Source organism: Taeniopygia guttata, chromosome 2, assembly GCF_048771995.1.
Source record: "Taeniopygia guttata chromosome 2, bTaeGut7.mat, whole genome shotgun sequence".
Taxonomy (NCBI): Eukaryota; Metazoa; Chordata; class Aves; order Passeriformes; family Estrildidae; genus Taeniopygia; species Taeniopygia guttata.
In genome coordinates this window covers 66141189-66156856 of record NC_133026.1, presented here as the reverse complement: position 1 = coordinate 66156856, position 15668 = coordinate 66141189, and the positions used below count along the sequence as shown (strand labels likewise).

General features: G+C 40.0%; 1 protein-coding gene and 1 long non-coding RNA gene across 12 annotated transcripts in view; both read right to left on the bottom strand.

Annotated features, from left to right (window-relative positions):
• Positions 1-15662, bottom strand: part of LOC140682325 (uncharacterized) — a 57076-nt gene extending 41414 nt beyond the window's left edge. Inside the window, exon 1 of the long non-coding RNA XR_012053908.1 lies at positions 3023-15662. This is a non-coding gene — a long non-coding RNA (uncharacterized lncRNA). The remainder of the gene's footprint in view (positions 1-3022) is intronic.
• Positions 1-15668, bottom strand: part of PHACTR1 (phosphatase and actin regulator 1) — a 298139-nt gene that overhangs the window by 265958 nt on the left and 16513 nt on the right. The gene's annotated exons all lie outside the window — the stretch shown is intronic.

Sequence of the window (15668 nt, the reverse complement as noted above, 5' to 3'; positions counted from 1 at the left end):
CTGTGAAGCAGAAAGGGGAAACAGTGACCTTCTGCTCTGGGAGGGATGTTGATGAGTGCCTTTCCCTCCCACCTTCCCCAAGACAGATCAGCAGCACAACAGAGCTGGGCTTTGAGGCAGAGCTCGGTTCTGCAGCCCCTCCTCATTTGTGCAGTCTCAACGCCATAAACAGGGCTGCTCCCGCCACTACCTGCTACTTGGAGTGTGTTACCTTTGGACTCAGCATAAAGCCTCTGATTTTGAGGATTACCATTTGTGATGATTCATATAATAACCAGTCTGTGCAGTAGAGATATAAAAATTCTGCTTTAGCTCTTTTTTTTTTTTTTTTAACAGTATTAAAGCAAAAAGCCAAAGGTCCTCAGCATATGTCCTCAGCTTTAGGTGAGAGCTTGCTTCCCTATTTTCTCCTTACAAATGGTTTTGTTATTTTTTAAATGCTTACATTGTATTAAATGAAAATAACTGTAAATACAAATCTGATTATTAGAGGTGGTTATTCTTTTCTTCTTCTCATTGCTGTTCTGGGTCTTTAGATCCTTAAGTTGTTTTATGCAACACCAGAGCTGGAGCATATTAAAAATTTTAAAAGTAAACAAAAAGAAACAATGAACTAAAATTATTACTCATAATTACTTAAGATTAGTATCTGTCATTCTTCTTTAGATAGAACAGTACCTTACCCTTCACATCCACCACTAACTCTAGTCTCTCTGTGAAAAAGGAGATCCTGAGTACAAAGGAAAAGCTTGGATCTCCAGTTTCATCTTCATCCTTTACCAGCATACAGAGTATTTATGACAACATTGGGCTTTTTCATTTCTTGGCATTTAAGATTCTAGTACTAGGCCCCCTGCTACTCTATTTACTGCCAGATAATGCATCATCTGACAGTCATTACTATTTTGAAGGAATCCTGCTGGAATTCTGACCTCCACTATTATTTTTTTAATAATAAATATAGTTTTGAATGTGCATTAATATTTGGGCCTTAAAAGCTTTTAGAATGTGTCTTCAAAAGTGAAGGGGCTTAAGACAGAAGATATTCCGTATTTCATGGACTGACTTTTCCATTCAATACTTCAGTGACAAACCATTTGTGCTAGATTCCTCCCTCATCCCTCCAAGTCCTTCTACCCATAAAGTCCACTTCCCAGTAGCCATCCCAGTTCAGATCCATGGCACCAAATAGAAAGAATCAAATGTGAAAAAGCCTGACTGTCATACTTTCTGCTGATTTTCTATCAAATTCTGCCAAACAAACCAACAGTGGCCATGCCAAAACCCCCCAAGACATTAGTATGCTTCCATGAAGGCATGCAATTAGTAAAACTACATGCAAGTCACCCAGTGAAGAGCAGTGTTGAATTAGGGAGCAGGATACACTCTTTCATAAGATTTTAAAAAGCCACCATATACCAAAATAAGCTCTCTGCCACGCCAAGGCTACAATGGAGTTTCTAAGTATCGGGCACCAAGCCCATATTGAAGCAACCAACCATCTATCAGGAAAAAAAATCACCTTTGCAGATTTCAAATTTCAAATAAGCTTCTTGCTAGGGGCTTTTGGATTTTTTTACATCATGTGGGCCACATTATTCCAAAAAAATACAGAAACAGTGAAAACTGAATCCATCACTACCACCACTCACTGGTAAGACTGGTCTAGGAGAATCCAAACCAAATTCTCACTGCTATACAAGTTTAAACTTCCAGGCTCTTGACTTGCGCAATGAAACAGAACCACTGCTAGCTGTTACATCCTTTTCTTTTGCTCCTCTCCACAAATTCATAAGACCCAATTTTTTAAAGTTGTTGATCAGCAATGAAGTAATCCTGAACTCCAAAAGACCACAAGGAACTGTTTCAATGACCCACAGAGATCATGTTGCTCTATCATTCTGCAGACCTTCCAATGAGTATGACCAATATTTTTTGCAACAACTAAGAATTGCAACAGTACCAACACTCTGAATTGTCTGTCCCTAAAACACTGATAGTACAAAAGAACAAGAGCTCAATGCTTCAGAACAATACCTCAGAACTCATTCAGTGCATCATTTGTCAGTTTCAACAGAGGATCCATCTAATGCTGCAGCATTGACTAGTATTTCAATATAGTAAATTTTTATTAGCTAGCACTTCTAAGATGAGAAACAATAGAAACACACACATCTATTACCATAGTTTCCAATAAGTGGGTTTAGTAAACCAAATTTGACCCACCTGTAACTAATTGTGCAAGCAGGGAAAGCATGAGGTTCTGAAGAATGTTTATGAGTAAGAGCAGGAAGCTAATTGTTATTTAAATGTCCCTTCCAACTCAAATAATTCTCTGATTCTGTGCTGGTCTCCAGAGAGCAGATTTCCCTCTGCAACTTAGAGAAGAATTCAGAACATACTTCTAATATTTATTAATGAAGAATCTTGATGCATCGGTGTTTTCCTGAACTGGGTCCTTCCAGAGTCACAGTAAGCCATTTGTGAGGCAGCAGTTCTTTCCCATGGCTACAGAACTGTAATAGAGTATGTATCTATTTGAACAAGGATGCTGTAATGTTGACCTATCAGAAGCTATATTATCTGTGCAATAGAAGCTCAATTTGCAGATAATTTAAATACTAACAACACTGATCATCAAGCTAAAGGTCCTGTAAGACATTTCACTAATATCATCAAAGAGTATTTCAAATATGATGCAGCAACTCAACTTTACAGAGAGACTAATTAAATATAGAATCTAGTTACTGCTGTATCAGTGAACCTTAATTATCCTGCAACCATTTAAGAGTTGTTTTGGGAGACTTATTCTGGTAGAGTGCAAAAAGAAAGTAGAGGTGCAGATAACTATTCCCTACACATCTGGGACTAAAAATCTTATTATATAAGAGGGCCTTATTATATAAGGATAGACACATTATTTAAAAGAATGGGAAAACAGTCAGACATTTTTTCTGAACATTTTTCATTCGTTTTCAAGCCACTGTGAACTACTCAAAAACTTCTTTAAAAGGAAACTTACCTGCTCATATTTTGTGTTCTTTTTCTGAGGGGAAGAGAGTGGAGAAAGAAGCCTGAAAAAATTTTCAAATGCATTATTTTTACTTAATTTTGAAGATGTCATAGAAGGTTTCTAAGGCAAGGTGCATGTAATAGCAAACACAACACAAGTCCTCATAGGATAAATCATTTAAGTGCAGCAACAAGATATGGCAATGACATAAGAAACTGCTGTGCACAAAATGTATGCTTCATCCTTTGCTCTGAGGCCAATGTAGTTTCAGGGTACCATTGAGCCAGTACACAAAGGCTTGAAAAAGAACCTTTACTGGATTTTGTAGTCACTTCTCCATCCAGGATGAATACCAATACAGAGAAACTCTGTTACAAACGTGTTAGTTCTCCAATTTCTGAAGAAAGATGACTGTGACACAGATTTCAGAAGGGAGGATAAGCCCTTCAGAGAGAGCATCCCTCTTACCACACCGAGTGGCACAGAATTAAGGAAGGGGATTCCTAAGGGAAAAGCATCAGAGGATTTTGTCAGAAGAAAGAGATTAGCACTGAAGGTTTTCATTCACAAATGAGAATAAAAATTTCTAAGGATATATATAAATACCCATGCAGCTGGATAGCAAGGTACAAAAAATATATCAAGAAAAAATATCTTTGTCTCGCATAAAACACTCTGTGCACAGAGATTTATAGAAACTGTCTTGATAATGTCCTATGGGAAGCAATGTGAGATATTACATTTAAAAAATACAGTGCTCGAGGCAGAAAAACCAAAAACCAGCACATTGGATTCTAGCACAAAGGAACATCTTTCTTCAGTCCAAAAATCCTTTTCAGGGAAAAAAAGTGTATCTGAATGGTTGAAACCACTTTGGCCATTTCTCCCCTGACATGATAAATACCTGTTCTTCCCAGAAAATGTCTCAATAAAAATTTGGAAAGGAAAAATCATTAGCAAATACAATTATTAAGCTTACTTATAAAAGCCCCTGTGACTGAAGAAAGACACAATACAAGTCATCTTCACCATCCTAATACTTTCCTTTTGTATTCTTTCTAGGTCTTCTCAGCTTCCCTTCCATATAAAGGATGTACATGGAGGTTGGAAATGACTTATCCTGGAGTCTTCAAGGCACATTTGAAGAAAGAGGAAAGACAACAGATATGTTCTTGTATTCACTGAATGATGGGGTCATACTAAGGGTCATGCTGTGAGCAGCAGGAATATTATTCCTCCCACCTAATAAAACAAATAGATGAAGGCCACCTTTATATACAGTCCTGGATCATCTTCTAAGATAGCAAACCAGCTAAACCAAAACATGAAAGTTGGTCTAAACTACTGAGAAGACCTTCTTCCAGATCCAACCTACATTTTCTTGCTTAATCTACTTTCAAATTCTGTCTTAAATTCAGTGTAAAATCCTAAAAGGGGTAAAACAGCCAGTTCCCACAAGCAAACAACCCACAATGTACCATTTAACAAGGGAAATTGGCCATACACGAGGGACTGCAATACACTAAAGCTCGCTTGCACACATACACATAATCCTATAGTCCCATTTAAGGGAACCAACAGGACCAAATGTTTTCTAACACAGTAACAGAAAGTTGCATGGGAGTCAGATGTTTTGGATTATGTTCTGCTAAAACAGCTCTGGATTTTATGTATGGCTAATACTCTCACCACATTCACTTCCTCAGTATATCCCTCTACCTCTTGCTGATAACAATCTTTTTCTTTCTGTTGGGAGCGGTAATGAAAGCTAAATTCTGACTTTATTAAACACACTGATATATAGCTGATACAACGTTTTATTTTAGCCACAGAGGAAAGAATGAGATTTAAAAGCGGAATCTAGCTCCAAAATGATAAGGAAGCAGGCCCTGCATTTTCCTCCCTCTCAACACTAGGTGCTTCTTTAAATCATAATTGTCTACAAATGTCAGTAAGCCTTGCCAAAAGCCATGGAAGAAACATATCCTGAAACAGCTACGATGCAGAAAGGAACACTTGTCACTGCTTGGGACCTGTCTACTTGCCGCTGGCTTGGGTAATTGAGAGAGTAAGTTTCACAACTTCTAGAGCGATCCCTCTGCTACCCACTTGAAGCCTTTTAGACTCCTGCTGGTTAACAGATGGTGTCTGCATGCTTCTTGGGCTGCTGACACACACCTCTAGGTATATATACAGCCACTTTGGTGGGTACCTGCTAACATCATGTTTCTGCTGCCTAGGGCAGCACTAACCACCAGCAGTTAAGTTTAGCAAGTCCTGACGTGTTTTAATGACAACACGTGTCCTGCATTGCCTTAATTTTGGTGATTCTTTCCCCTGGTTTCCTACCATTAAGTCATGAAGCATGTTAACAAAAAGCTGTATTCCATCTGTGTAATGATACTTCTCAACCAAATATTTTCACCGCTCTCCCCTTGGGTCTCCTTTAATATTGACAAAGCTGTTAGACCAACTGCTTCCAGAGGGGAAAGCTTGCAAGGTTAAACCCCAAGGTTATTCAGTGATGCATATCTTGTTTTCTTTAAAAAATAAATAATATTTATCAACTAATTAGCTCAAAACATATTATTTGAAGCAATCTTATAAAATTTATCTTACAGAATGGTTTGTTCTTCTGAGCCTTGAGATAAGACTAAATTACAAACTGAGTTTTATTGATTTCTTCTTGCCTTATAATTATAGGCTACCATTTTACATGTAATTAGTTAGCCCCAGCTAATTTTTTATTATTAGCTTTGAAAGACTTTGCTGTTCTTCCACACAGAGAAAATTAAAACGATAATTTACTTTTCATTTTTTTCTTTGTATTTCAACCTAGTAAGTCATTGTGAAAAAAAATAATATTGAAAAAAGTAATTTTTGAAAAAATCTTTTAATGATTTTTGGAAAAAAACATTCAGCACATCTAAAAAGAGCCTTGATGTGTAGTGTAAGCAATAAAGGATGATGAACAAATAAAGTACTAAGACAAAATTAAATTTTTCATGAATGGATAAACATGCTAAACTGTTTTAAATATAAACAATGACTACTCATTAGCAGCTTAATGCAGTTTATTCCTAACTCTCCACCTCTACTCACAACCAGAAGAGCAGACTCTATGCAGAGAGCAGGAGTGATTATTGCTCTGGGGCATGATTGCTTTAACTGGGTTCATGGAAGCACCATGTAGATTAATAACTCTTTATCAGAGCTCCTAAGGATGAACGGTGACCTTTTAAAGTCATAGTTTCCAACTTACAGTTTTAAATGCTGGTATGGCATCTCTGCCAAGACAGCAGGCACAGCCTTCAAGAAGCTGCAGGCCAACATATTGCTGCTACCCACATACATAGCCCTGATAAACCCCAGAGAATGGAAAAGGCAACAGGAAAAGAGAGATGTCAACAACGGCACAACCCCACAGAAGCCAGGAGCTGAGTTCACATGAGACAGTCAGCTACAGACCTCTTCACCAGCACAATGCACAACATGACCTTTACACACATGTGTTCCTGCAACTGAGGCTGGGCATGGGGAAGAGCCATTCTCCTCCAAACCTTACAGATGCCCCATGCATCAAGCACAGCCTTGTCAAGGTCTCCACATTTGTTTCTAGCACTTCTCTAGTGCAAGAAAACAAAGAAAACAGGATAAAAAAAAGATGTATAAAAACTGCACTATCAGTGATCTCAGAAAGAAAAACAAAGGACCATTACAGATGTCAGATGGGAGTAATCTCTTTCTCAAGGAATATTGCAATATAACTAATAATTTCCCATTTCTTCTTAACTGGGGGATATTTTCTGTTCTGAGAGAGATTGCTATTGCTTAGTGCAAAGCTGTAGGAAAATGGGACTAGCTTAAAGGGAGTCTTTTAACGCAGTTTCTGATGGCTTAACACCATTGCAACACTTGACTCACTGGAACATTCTTCCCAAAGACATGCATTCTAGTCAGTTCTCAAATCTGTCAGTAGACTCCTTGTCCTTTTACCCATAGAAAAGAAATAAGCACACACTGATAGGTAGACAAGTGCCACAGTCAAAACAGGTCCTCCCAAATTTGGGGCGTCAAGCTTGAGTCAGGCTATAAACAATTTTCCAACATTCTAGCATAGAATTAGATTTAGCCCTGATGAAAATTCTATATCATTTTAATGATACATCAAGTATTTAATTTGCTTATAAACTATAACCAGATGTCTGTCTGTCCAAGTACTGTATCCACTAACCATAAAAATGATATTGCAACATAAATTATGCATAGCAAGAATGTTCTGATTAACCAAAATATGCACTGCAGATCTTATCAATCACAGTTAAAATGGCATGTGTTCATACAGTATATAAAAACACAAGTATATGCAAACTCTTGTCACATGCTTCCCTAGTCTTATGTACTTCATGACTAGAATGAAACCACAGTGAATCTGGAATGCAGAAGAAACATGAGCACTTAATTTTTCAACCGTGCCTCCTTGTTTTCTTGCTGAATTTGCTACTCATTAAATACTTGTTTGGACGTCATCTTCACATTCTTATACACTGAACTGGAATTTCAAGATTAGAAAATTATTACAGAGTTTGCAGTAAAGGCACTAATTATCTTCTTTTCAATATTAAGGAACTTTGTCTCTACAATGAAACCTAGGGACAGTGACCATATACTGAGGGTCTAGCTACGGTTTCAGCATATCAATATAAAATAAGACCACCAATGCATTATAAATGAAGGCAACAGCATTGCATGATTAAAAATGGTTATTGCATGATTACAAATAATTTTACCCTAATAGTATTCTGAATAAAGAAAACATTTTAGTGGCCTATATCAATAAGTTGTATTACTATGTAAAATACATCACATTAATATGATTAAAATATTAAAAGTGACATTTTTTGCACCTTATCCACAAGAGATACAGTGTCACAAATATTCATCACCAAGAAAGCATGAAGGCAGCCAAGTTTTATTTCACTATGGAAATATAACATTTCACACTGACTCTATGGCCTAAAGCAGAAGCACAAGAAATAACTTCTAATAACATAATATTTCATTAACAATGACATTTTATATTTGAAAACAGACAGCCCAAGACATTATTTCTGGACTAATGACTTTTGTCACATTGCAAAAACTTACAAAGAACTTTAAGACTGATTCTGAAGACACTTACATGCCTAGCTCTGAGAATTACTCTGAGTAGTCCCAATGAAACCAATTAGTTGACTCAGAGTAATTAAGCATTAAAGTTAATTATACCTGTTATTGAGGATAAGGCCTTTTCTTTTTACTAGATTTTACAGCTAATAATTCTGAACAGGCTGTCAGTTTTGAAGTTTTGGAAAAATGCAGTTTCCTTAAAGACCTAGTTCTAAGAAGAAAATTATGGCTCCTGAAGAAACACAAAAATATAAGGATTTTGCATCATCCCAGCTTGCAGGAAAATACCTGGTTGTGTTAACCCAAAAAGCTCATCAAGCCAAACACAAAGATAGAGATGACTTCCTATCCAGACAAATTCTGCAACATCTATTTTCTTGAAGGACCAGATTAATAACAAATCACTACAGCAGCCCTAAAGTTACCCATACTGCAAAGTTTTACAAAGCATCAGCTCTGCATATTCTGATTCCAAAGCACATACCTACCTTCCTTCCATCCATCTCCGGTCACAGCTGTTTCACAGCAATGTTGATGCCATTGACTGCATGTGTATCAGCTGCCCCCTGACACAGAAAGATGATGCATATGTACAGTGCCACAAGAAAATCATAACATAAGAACATCTCCAGAATTCAGAGAAATGGAACTTCTATTATTTTACTCTTGCCAGTTTCATCAATTTGACTGACTTTGCCCTTCCCTTCAAACTGTCCTCAGTCATATTTGTTCATTCAAGTCTGCATCACAAGTTTCTGTTAGATGACAGCAGGTGAAGCCGGGACATCTCTCTTCTTTAACAGGACTTGGGGAATATGTAAACTTATTCCTATCTGGCACACAGTGAAGGTCACAGTCTTAAGTCTCCAAAGTCAAGCACAAGAGTTAAACCCTCAGTCACTGATAAGATCTCTTCCCTCTAAACTGCCTGTTGATAGAGAAGTGCTTTCAGCCACTGCACTTAGCCCTGGGAAGGGCAGGTTATCTCAAATGGCCTATCCTTGCCATATGAAGAGTGGCTTTCAGCTTGGATGTTCATTCTTCCTGGTATGTGTAGTCATGCTCCCAGGGCTGGAAAATGGCCAGGAAATGAATGACAGGCACACTATCTGATACTCAGCTATACTCCAAATAAAGCAGCATTAAGACTATCAGTCATCAGTCAGTTAAAATGCAGGCACAAGGTTTTGTAAGGTAACACCTGATGGCAAAGAAGGCCAGTTCTTCAGGCCCTTTTATAAAGGTATTAAGAAATGCTTTGCCAAAATCTGTGATTTCGGTTCCTAAGTATGACAGGATCTCCATGACAATAATCTGAGGGAGTGATTAGAGCAGAGCAAAAAGTGGAAATTGTCCAGGCATGCATTTTTACTAATCTTTCACCAAAAAGAAATGAAACCTCCCACACATATAAGAAAGCCTACTACTACCTATTTCTCTCTCCTCTGTTCTGCTGAGATGAGTCTTTTCTACCTGAAATCCTAAAGCCACCATAATGTAAAAATATTTTTAAAGACACTATTATACTCTTCCGATTAACCTTTCCACATTACTTCTAATCTGTGAGGTCCATAAATCCAAAGCCATTGAAATTTGTATATAGTTTTAGGAAGCATTTATTCATATATCATAAAACCATGCAGAGTATTTTATTATTAATATATTAAAACATACACTGGATAAACAGGGAAGAAATAACACAACTTCAAATGTGGTAGCATTTCAAATGACTGCAGAGATGATTAACTGTGTTAAATCATTTGTAAGGATGACCAGGGGCAAACTCAGAAACTTCAAAACAGATTTTAAAATAAAATTATGGGATTTAGAGAAAATTAAAAATTAATGCAATGGAGATTTCCTGCAGAAAATCCAGTCAAGTAATTTTACTTTATTTTCACCTATTTACAATTTACCCACCTCAGTGAGCTATATAAATATTCTTTATTTTACAAAGTAACAAATTCACAAGCTCCTCCTTATTCACTGCAGCAAAATGTATCATATCCTTCCAGACAAATCAACATATATGAGGCTAATACACAAATAACATTATCTTTCCATTAGAAAGCAAAATCATACATCATTTTGATCCCTGATAAATATTCTACATAGCTCTAGAGCTATATAAATGCAGTGAATACAGCAGTACAAACAGTAACAGTGAGGCAGCCTGCCATGAAGGCTGTAGGGCCCTAGGGCCCAAACAGAACATGGAAGGTGCCAGGACACTGAAAATGTAAGACACTTTTGATTTCAACTTTGTGCCTGGTCCAGAACAAAACTCCTCACACATTTAAAACTAACAGTCACCCTTTGTGTCCTGGCTTTCCCTCACCAGCTCTGCATGACAGAAACAGCCGACCATGAACATTTCCCAGCTTGCGAACATTTGTCTCAGCCATTCAGCAGTTTCTGCCAGGATCCTCCTCCCTCTTTACACCCTGTGAATTAATTCTGCTTGCAGCAGCACTAACACAGGCTGATGTAGATTTTTTTTCTTCTCCCCAGTGTGATTTATTCATCACTGCTTAAGAACAGTATATGGTACCAAGTTCACTTCCCTTTCGAGACACAAGGACCCTTCTTCTGTACCCATGGCAAAATTATGCACAACCACTAAGACCTTTCCCTCTCAGCTTTGCTTTCTCAGAATACATTCCAAGACAACATGTGGCTCCACACCAGAAAGAGATAAAACAGATCTTTCATCATTGAAGGGGAGAAGAAATGTATATTTCTACAGTCTGGCTCAGATCCCTGGCTGAAGTCAACAAATGACTTAAATCACTTGAGGATCCAGCTACTTCAGTGAGATTACCGAGTGACTTCAGTGCACTAAAAATCTGTGCTACGCTCCAGGGCCGCGCGAGCCAGCTGGGCTCCATAGCTTGCACAGGCTGCAACATCTCTATCGAGCTCTGTCACTACCTCTTTCCCCCCTCCTTCCTCTCTCTTCAGAGGCCAGCTCCTGCACTCCTCCTGCTGCTCCTCTGGCTTCTGTTTGGTTGCACCACTGGTACACACTTTGAAGTCAGTGTGGGAGGAATATATTCACATTCAAAATCCCCCCTCTCCCCATTTCACAGCATGGAAGCTAACTTTTTCAGAAGGAACATCCCCTCTTTGCTGACCCCTAGTACAGCTACTCTAGTCATTCTGGCCTTACACCTTCTCCAAGGCATTGGCTTGCTTTCTCCCTGAATCTCCATTCCCAGGTTAAATAAGTAGACAATCAGCCTCGCTGAAACAAAAGCTGACATTTGGTGACTTCCCTGAATGATTGAGCTGAGACAAAGACAGCTTCTTGCACCACTTAACAAGAAGTCAGTCTGCTAGAATTAGCTTTGCAGAGGATTGCAGTGCAAAGCTTACTATTTTTTTGGCTAGAGAGGCGTAAGAGTATGTGTCTGTATATAGAAATAGCTTCAATAATGACTAACACTTGAAAGGCTAAAAGAACCTGACCAGATCAACTCAGTGCAGTAGTCCCCTCCTTCCCTAACAAACATCAATAACATTCTGACAGGGATTCCCCCAGCAGTTGCATGAAGGGAGAAGGAGGAGAAAAGCTCATACATCTTGCATCTTTTAGTGACTTTTAAGCAGTCTATTTCCTTATCAGTCGTCACCTCTGCCAATTTATCAAGCTTGAAAGCTACCTACCATGCATTGCTATTTTAAAAGTACAGTATTTTGCAACAGGAAGAATAGAAATCAGCCAAAACCTATAACAGGTCAAAACTGATAAAAACCACTTGAACTTATCAGCTGGCACAGGACCAGGAAAGTAATTATGCTATTGGGCAACTGTCACAGCTGAACAAGTTTTCAGAAGTAATTTGGGATTAGCCTTTAGATGCCTGAAAGAAAGTTAGAAAGGAAATTTGAAAACTGCTTTTAAGGAGATGTGTAGAAAGATGAATGTTCAGAGATGGTGCAATGCCAGATTGCTAATCATAATAACGAAAACAAAAGACCACCAGCCAAAAGTGAGAGCACATTCCACACTCCTCTAGTATTGCACTGGAGGAAGTTGTTGAGAAAATAAAAAATTAATTTCTGTATGGAACTGATTTAGTATCAAATATGGAAAAAGAATTTATAGCTGCCTATAGCTTTATGATGTTACATAGCTACATTAATTTTGGCAGAAGAGGTAATTTTAATCCTTTGGGAAATATTATCCTCTTGATATGAGCACATAACTTAGATTAATAGGATTTGCATATGTATAATAATAGAAAGAATAACCCTGGGTTTGGAAAACAATGCGGTATTTTAATCAGTTTGGGAACACCAAACAAAAAACCATACCAGGCACAAGTAATCGAACAGCATTTGTCAACTCATGCAAGGTAATAATTCTGAGTTAATTGATCAATATTTAGAAACAAACATAATAAACTAGTATGTTTTGGAAAATCAAACAAAGCAGAGCTGTTAATATAATCAAAAGAAAAGGGGAGATGGAAGCTGCACTGTTAATCACTTGCAAATTGTGTTTTTTAAAGACTCAGACCAAATACATGCTACAACCAAACTGTATAATTGACTCTGTATATGCAATCTCAGTTGTTCAACAATACAGATAACAGCAGTAATGGTATAATTATAACTCACAGCTGAAGTAGATTAAAAACCTGATAGTTCTTAACTAATGGTTGCAATTAAGGGTGGAGAAGAGCAGTATTCACTGTATCTGTTTGTGGTTCTTTAATAAAAGTGGATTTGAAGTCCCCAATACTGCAAAGCAGATCCTGCATGCTGCAGCCAAACTTTGACCACCTCCTGACAGAAGACAATGACTGGGGAATGCAGCTTGACTCATAACAGCTGTTGGAAAAATAGCTCTGTAAGCAGTAGTTGAGCAGCAAGTGCAGATATGGAATGCAATAAATGGAAAGCAAACAATAAGCACAGAAGGAAGAGGTTCTTTCCTGTGCCCCGAGCATCACTTTAGCTTCGACTGCATCCGTGGGTTGAAGAAACAGCTTTACTTCCTTCCTACCACTCTCCCCTTGCACAGGCAAATAGATACACACAACCCTGTGCACACACATGCGCTGCCGGCCCACGGACAGACAAGCAGAACGAGGCAAGGAAGGACACGCGTCTTCCACCCCCGGCGGAGCGGCTTCAGCACCGGGGGCGGCGGACAGCGCCCAGGCTCCTGGGCAGGAGGTCGGGCCCCTCCACATGCAGGGCACTGGGACACCAAGGGCGACCTGGTACCCTCTGTGGCACAGTAGCAGAGACACCAGCAACGAGACTGCAAATGGAAACCTGGGTGGCTTAGAAACAGGGTGTTTTCACCCACCTTCCCACACACAGAGCCAAAAAAATAAAGGCAAGGACACCACGCCTCACAAACATAAGTTTCAAAAGGAAAGCCTGAACTGCGTGGCATTATCAAGTATGAGCAAAAGTGGCCAAACACATTTTCTAGTGGCTTTTTCCTCAAACTAGACAGTTCTCATACCCAGGCAGCTTGGTTTGTTCTTTCTGAGCAAACAGAAGAGTAAACCAAACAGCTCAGAAATGAAGTGGGTATCAGCAGCATGTTTCACTTGCTTTTTGGCTCACTCACTCAATACTAGTTGCTAAGCAATTTTATTTTTTTTTTACTACTCACTGCCAGATGGATTAATGAAAACACACACTTGCACTACTTACAACATTTTTCATTTATATTTCTTGATACACCAGTACTGTTTCTTTTAATTATTTCTTTTTTAAGGAATTCCATTCCCAGGTTTGCAAGTAAAGACCCAAATTATAGAGAGCCAGGGGGAGGGGAGGAACAGAAAGAAGCTAAGTGTAATTACCAAATTCTTTGGTGGATTGCAGGAAAAAGGTACCTTGAGACTTGCACATCCTCTGGGACAAAGACAGCATGTCTAGCTCAGCATAGAGATGTGAGGCACTAGGTGACCTGAAGGTGCCTTGCTCTTAGCTGGTTTATCTATTTATAACTACATGTCATAACATTACCTGAGAGAACACAAGTCAGCACAGTGTTATTTCAGCAGTCAAATAACCATACACAGCCTTTTTTTATTTACACCTCACACACAGTGATGCTCTTTCTGTTTTCACTTCCAGTTCTTTATAGAGCTGAAGCCTGGCACTTGGCACGGTCTTCCACCCTCTGCCCTGGAATGCCACCCAACTTACCCATGGTTTGGTAATTTTTAAGAAGTTGTGATCAGAGAGAAATAATGACATGCCATTACAATGTAACCAACCATTCTGCCAGTGGTAAAACCAAACTGTGGATCAGCCACTACCAAGGGTGCAATTGTCAGCAGGGATAACAGGAGGGGGAAGGGAAATCTGTTCCATCCCCAAATGGAAAAGAAAATGCATCTCTGGCATCTCCAACTTTCTGCCAGCTGAAAAAGGGGAGGAGGGACAGGAGAGACTGCAGCAGGGCAAGCAGCAACTCTAAGGCAGCTCTTTTCCCTTTACAGCTGGCAGTGAGCTCACAGGCTTAGCATCAAAGAATGTTACACAGTTGGGTCATTTTGTGTGCTACTGCTGGGACATGAGGGAGGCTGCAGTATTGCTGGCTACAGATCCTCCCTCATGTTGTCCCCCTTCCCAAATAGAGGAAGTCTGGTTTGGTGCAGAGAACCAGCAGAAAGAACTTTCTTTTCTTTTGTTTTTGAGAGCAAGTAACCTCTGGTGTAGTTAGTTTGCTGTTGACAAGAGCTCATAAGGAAAGGTCAAGAAATGAGGGAAAACCACAGGCCTAGTAGGAAAGAAAAAGGATAGTTTCATCATGTGCAGGATGAACTGAAGGGGACAGCTTAAATCTCAAGGGAGTCGTGAGGAAGAGGTGGCAAAAAGGAAGGCACAGTAGTGGAGAAAGGAGAAGGAAAGGTCAGGTGGAGAACAACAGGAGGTTCATCCTAATAATAGCCAGGAGGAGGTGAATGCAGGGAGCTGGAGGTGTGTTGGTAGAAACCACTAGGCTGTAAACCCATCAAGAGTCCCAAAAGGCAACGTTGAGACAATCATGAAACTAAGTGGACAACGCAGGTGCAAGTTTCCTTGCACTTCTGAGTCACAAACCCATCAGGGGAAGAAGGCAAAGAGCGAGCCAGGGAGCGACTTGCAAAACACCAAGGGCAGTATCTCCAGGAGGGATGCCAGCACCTGGCGAGGAGGGACAGTGCAGAAGCTTTGAGGGGATGCGCCACGCCGCTGTGCAGGGCGAGAGGGCGGCGCTCTGGGCGAGGGGAAGCTTCGAGGGGCTGAACGGAGAAGGGCAGCCGAGCGTGGCTCACCCAGGTGAGAGGCGCGGGGCAGGGGGAGCCGCCTGCGGGCCAGGGCCAGGGGGGCCGGCGAGGTGCGAAGGCGCGGGCAGCGGGGCAGGGCCGGGCGGCGGCGCCCGGGGCCCGGCAGGGGCGGAGGGCGGGGGCGGCCCCTTCCCTCCCTGCTTTCCCCGCCGCCGGCCGCGCCGGGCCGGGCCGCCTCTCAC